General features: G+C 34.5%; 1 protein-coding gene across 5 annotated transcripts in view; it reads right to left on the reverse strand.

Moving 5' to 3' along the window:
* The window catches only part of LOC123865745, a 112,369-nt gene extending 107,064 nt beyond the window's left edge, over positions 1-5,305 (reverse strand). For all 5 annotated transcript variants that reach the window (XM_045906962.1, XM_045906965.1, XM_045906963.1 and 2 more), the window contains exon 1: positions 5,044-5,305. The gene's annotated coding sequence lies outside the window, so the exon portion shown is untranslated. The remainder of the gene's footprint in view (positions 1-5,043) is intronic.
* Positions 5,306-6,000: the final 695 nt, after the last annotated feature.

Genomic DNA, 6,000 nt, shown 5'->3' on the forward strand with positions numbered 1-6,000 from the left:
TTTGTTAAGGACTTGCAGAGCTACTTATTATATAAAATCCTAAATTCACGCGGACAAAGTTGCACGTATAGGCTAGTCTGGTAATAGTCGACGATCTTTGCATAGTGTAAGCTTGGCCCATATTAATTATCTATAAACGTGTAGAAGTTACTGATTAAATAGTTGGCGCCACTCAAATCATAACAAATCATAACATCATATTAGGAGGCGTCATTGATTGGCTGAAGTTGTTCAACATCTGATCGATAAACGTACTGTATATAAAATTCTTATAGTTTTTAGTTGATGAATTGTAGCATAATAAAGGATAATATTTGTAATCAATATATAAGATGAAAACATCTTTATTACTTAGATGATTTGTTAAACGAGCTTGATGATTTGTATATTAGTCACTAAGTTTATTCATTGTACAATTTGGATTGGCCGATAACGATATAAAAAGGGGAGTGGCTAATAAACGTGGAGAGGTTACCTGTAAGAGTGGTTTTAAAACTACGACATTCGAAAATATACTAACGTAAGAGGAACAACATTTATTTGACACAAATGTAAAAGTTAATAAATTTAAATGTGAAATAAAAGTATAATAATTTATCATAAAGATTGTGTTTGTGATTTCGTCAGACCTTACCCAAAAATAGGTACCAGCTACTTAGAATAAAATATAATTATGTATCCTCCCATATACGAGTATCTATACCATAATACAGTTATAATAACCGTGTTACCTTTTTAGTGAATTGAATTTTTTGAACGAAATTACGAGCATCCACGGTTAGCGACAAAAAACTTGTCGTGACAATGGTTATTGAGACAAACCACTCAACTTTCGATATCGAACAAAAAATAAAACTGCAACGCAACCTTGAGGTAAGAAACGAGCGTCAAACATACGTGTATTTAAATATAAATAAATTGTTTGAATTTATGTCTGTCACTTCAGAAGCACGGAACCATTAGTTTAATTCGCTATAATCCGCCGAAACAGACAAATCTGCGTGATACAACGTGTAACATGCGATATGCGTTGCCCACCTTCCCACTACTAATGAAGCTGGAAAAGGAAGATACATAATACACCACACAAATCTTCATATAACGTAGATATACGTTTCACTCCAATACTGGAGCATCTTCAGATGTAGACACCACTATGCACAATTGCAAAATGAATTTTACAGATTTACAGGTACAGATTTGTCTGTTTTGGTGGGGTATAACGAATTCAGCTTGCTTTTTTTTAAATAAAAATAGTGAGCAAACGAGCAGGCGGATCACTTGATGTTAAGTGATTACCGTCGCCCGTGAACATTTGCAGTACTAAGTGCTTGTGGTTCTTTGCACCTATATCACAGAGTAATGATAGTATGTTATTACTTAAATATTACCTACCAGAGGTTCGACGAAGCTATAAAGACAGAGCAATCGTTCGGTAAGGGCGCTACACAAGACAGTAATCCCGGGACCTATATGGCAGAGTCATGGCAGAGTCGTTGTGGTCGTCATTTACCACGAGACCAAAGGCGTTGGAGTACTGGGTCTCTCCTTAGTCCTCATATTGTGCCTATATCATGGATTTCCGTAAATAACGGAATAAATAATAGAATACTTCTGTCCAAGTTCAGTAGCAAAGAGAATTTTTAAATTACCATTTGCCACTTATCTATCATAATATATCTATTAAAAAAATATCAGGTTGCTTTAGATCTATCAATATTTTCTATTTTAACCAAATGTATAAAATCTCAAAAACAAATTAGCAAAATTAATTTCGTCAAGAAAAAAATAATCTGAACCTGAATCTAGAAAATCTATAAATAGAAAGTTTTCTACAAAACACTATCACACAATCAGTATACCTATTTACGTTTTGCCAACACTTCACACAGACGATGTCGCGAACGAAATCGAGTTAACTTCTTACCAAAGTGAAAAAAAGACAATTTCAAGACTGGCTGTAACAAGATATTGAGAAAAAACCTGTCTCGTCTATTTTAAAATGAACCTACAGATTATTATGAGATTTTTTTCATTTTTTCCGCAAAAACGCATTAGGGATGCAATTTTTAAAGCTCAAGTGTAATTTGTTTCGTGTCCAGTGCTACTTTGTAGACTTTGTAACAATAAGACGCACATGACCATTTTCTTAGGACTGCTTTAACTAGTGTGGGATCTGGATGTAATCTTTTGAAAACTTGCATCTACTTTTGCTGTAGACGTGCACAAAAATATTTACACATAAATACAGCAAAAGTTACCGCGATGATCGAATATGCAGCTATTTGAGGTATTTTTCTTTCTTTGGTCAGAAATGCAGACTAGAAACTTCAATAATTGTGAAGTTGACGCTTACTGAAAGCTTACAAAAATTTTTGGAATTATTGTAGTAACCTATTATTATTTATAAGGTCAACAGAAGATGCCTGATAATAATCGTAATTTAGTAAGCTAGATATCTACCTGTGTCATCTATCTACCTGTCTACAAATTTTTATCAGTAGCCAATTGGCCTAGTGTTTAGGAGCTCTTTGTATTTACCCTAGTCTGATTCAGACTAGTGTGATTGGTACCCGCCAAAAATATTAAACTATTACCTATAGCTACACATAAATAGACTAATCACCTAAATTCACTAAAAAGTTAGATTTTAAACATGAAAACAATGCTTTGGCCTTTAGTTTAAGTATTTACCACTTTATAAAATCGAACAAAATAATTTTTATTTCATGTAGGCGTGTAATTTCTGACGATTCAAAGTTATACCATCCGTCCAGAAAGATGGTTTTACTGAGAAGAGCTGGCAAGAAAAAAACAATGCTCAAGTAGTTGGAAATTAAAGTACCTACGATTACATTATGTGGGAGGAGACTGGCTTACAGTGTTGCAAAGCCACAATAATATATTCAAAGATAGTTGGCCACTTAGTTGATGGTGATTCTGGGAAGAGAGGAGTGCGGCGAATTTATTAAAGGGTTCCTTGAACATAAGAAGTAAGTAAGAAATAATTATTAAGAAGTGACAAGATTAAGGGACGATTAGACGATAGGTTCGTTCATTCATTCCATAAATCATGATTGATGAATGATTAATGGAGCAGAGAACTATCCAGACATTTATCATGCAAACCTCATTCTTCGAAATAAACGGTAGGATCCATCAGTGACTAAAGCAAAACTGATAACAAAACCTATCGAATAACGTACTCGTAACGTAACATAATCTCAGAATTGAAGAAGATCATCCTATGCTTCTATATTGAAGATTGCCATTTTTGCATTGCATTGCCATTGCATTTACTTGAGGGTGAATAAATTAGCGATTATCATCAGATTTTGATGATAATAATGTGGTTGTTAGTCTGCCAGTTTGATTGTGCTGGAAAAATTTTAAAGGTCGAATAGTGATTAACTTGCATGCGGGCGGTTACCAATAATTGCAGATCGACTGTTAGACTGAACTGGAGGCAGTAGGTTCTTGGGTCAACTATGCCTAACGATATCAGTCCAATTATTTAATGCAGGTAGATATCATAGGAAACCTAGCAATGATGTCGCAACGAGACCGCACCACCCCGATGTAACAAAACACCTTTATTGAGAATCAAATAGTTCTTAATAAATATAGTTTATAGTTTCTTGTTTTATCTTGGTTTTTTCTTGTTTTGTTTCAATAAAGTCTTCTATATATATAAATAGGGATAATACAAACAGGATGTGGCTGGTTTTGATGGGGTTGACTTCTATTTAGATTTTAGAGATTAGACTTAAGAGACATGGAACAGGTGGATGGATCGCGTGAAAGAGGATAGGCTATAAAAGGGGTGGACGATTCGTTGATAGATGACAGAAGAGAGTGGAAGAAGAAGACATGTTGTGCCGATCCCACGTAGCGTGGGATAAAGAGAAGAGAAGAAGAGAATTTAGAGATAATGTAAGAAAAAAATTGCTTTCCCTTTTGTTAGGATAGTTTAGGTAGGCTGATTCTGGTGTACACAATCTAAATTGACAAGTCTAAATCTAGTGCCATCCCTTTTATTATGCTTCTTGCGGAAAAGGATAGCACTAGATTTTTCTTGTCCATTTAGTTTAGAGACTGTGTACCAAAGAATTATTAGCCACAATAAAATAATGACCGTTGGAAGCACAGTGGAATATTGGCGGATTGTCTTCTTTTTAGGGTTCCGTACCTCAAAAGGAAAAACGGAACCCTTATAAGATCACTTTGTTTTAGATTAGACAGAACCTTAGGGTCAGGTCAGGATAGAAAGATGGAAAACTTAAAGGCATTCTAATGTCTTATTAGGGGTCTCAAAAGGAAAAATGAACCCTAGAATCACATCGTTGTCTCTCTGTTAATGCGAGGGAATCAAAACCTGTAGGGTACTTCCGTGCGTTGGCCTAAAATTATGTAAAAATTATCTAAAGTTAACCTTTTGGCAGGTAGCTGTCTTAAGTATAGTAAGTAAAGAAAAATATTCATAAAGTGGTTAAGCACATCACAAAATAAATTAAATGTGTTCACGACAAATAATATGTAGGTTTACTATATCAAATCACAGATGGCGCTGTCCGTCATTTACTTACAGCTGTTGGAGCAATACATTTTAGTGTTCTGGTTTGAAATTTCTTGTACGATGTTATGGAACCTTTCGTGTGCGAGTCCGACTCGCGCTTAACCGGTTTTATTTATTAAAAACGAGACAAGACTTTGGTTTATTATACTTACTAAGTACCTAAGTAATAAATAATAAGCTACAGAGAACATAAAGTGGCATGTAGAGGATCGAAATATTCTCCAAATAATCTAAAACTGAAAATAAAATCTAATTTGACAACCCTAAAAGCCAGTGCAGCTTACAGTCCACTTTTCCAAAAAAACTTGAATGAAAAGTATAAGTTGAAAGCTTACTTACCAATTCTTCGATCTATTACAGATTTCTTAATTCAGTAAGTTAGATTTTAAAAAGCTAATACTTAATAAATTAAAGTAAGTTAATAAAAAACGCTTTAAACTAATAACTGTAGATTAAAAAATACTCACCGAATAACCTAAAAGATTCCGGATGCAGTTCATAAACCTCAAACAAAACCAAAACTCTAGCACAGCACAGTGAAAAGTCTAAAGTAACTTTCTTTAAAAACTCGATTACGGACCACTGATTACAGATTAAGAATTAAACACTAGAATGTTCAGCAACACCTGTTATAATTCGATTTAATAATATTTAGGTGACGTTAAAGTTTATTTGATTACGGACGTCGATATGCGTCCGTACGTTGTTGGAACCGCGTAGCATCTGACTAGCCAGTCGGTTAGGATTGACCTTCGGGTAATAAAATGCATTAGAGTGAAGTTGGTACAACCGGTCCCCTTTGGGCGAAGCTATGTCGACTTTCCATCTCGCTCCCCCAACTTTTAGAGCTTAGGCTAGGTAGTCTAGGTATCCACTGGAACCTTGTTTCTTAGGAATCATCAGTGTTAGTTAGACAGGTACCAACTGGTGGTTACAGAACATAATTGTATATTTGTGCTATAGATCCTTACGCGATGGTAGATTTTTATTTAAAACACGCTTGCCTGAATACCTATGCATGGATATGGATAAAGATTAGGTACCATACCTTAGGTATGGTAGGATTAGGTATGGATAAATGCTAAAAGATTTATAAAACTGTTCAACTTACTTTTGATTAGTTTTTTACGAACTTTACAAGTATGACGGTAACAATTGGCCGAATCCTTTCAATAGCTTGAGCTGATAATTATTATTATTGCTAAAAGATAAGTATTGTATAGAAACAGCCGTTACTTTGCAGAGGTTCAAGAATCAAAAGTTTAATTTGCTATAATCCGCTAAAGTAATAGTAAAAGATACTTAGCAAAATTTTCCTGAATTATGTAGATGGAAATTTGGTAGAGACCGGGATAGAGATTTTGGCAAACTAGATCTCGCTTATAAAACGCCGTACCTCGGTAAATACTGCAAAAATAATATAT

Source organism: Maniola jurtina, chromosome 5 (genome assembly GCF_905333055.1).
Source record: "Maniola jurtina chromosome 5, ilManJurt1.1, whole genome shotgun sequence".
Taxonomy (NCBI): Eukaryota; Metazoa; Arthropoda; class Insecta; order Lepidoptera; family Nymphalidae; genus Maniola; species Maniola jurtina.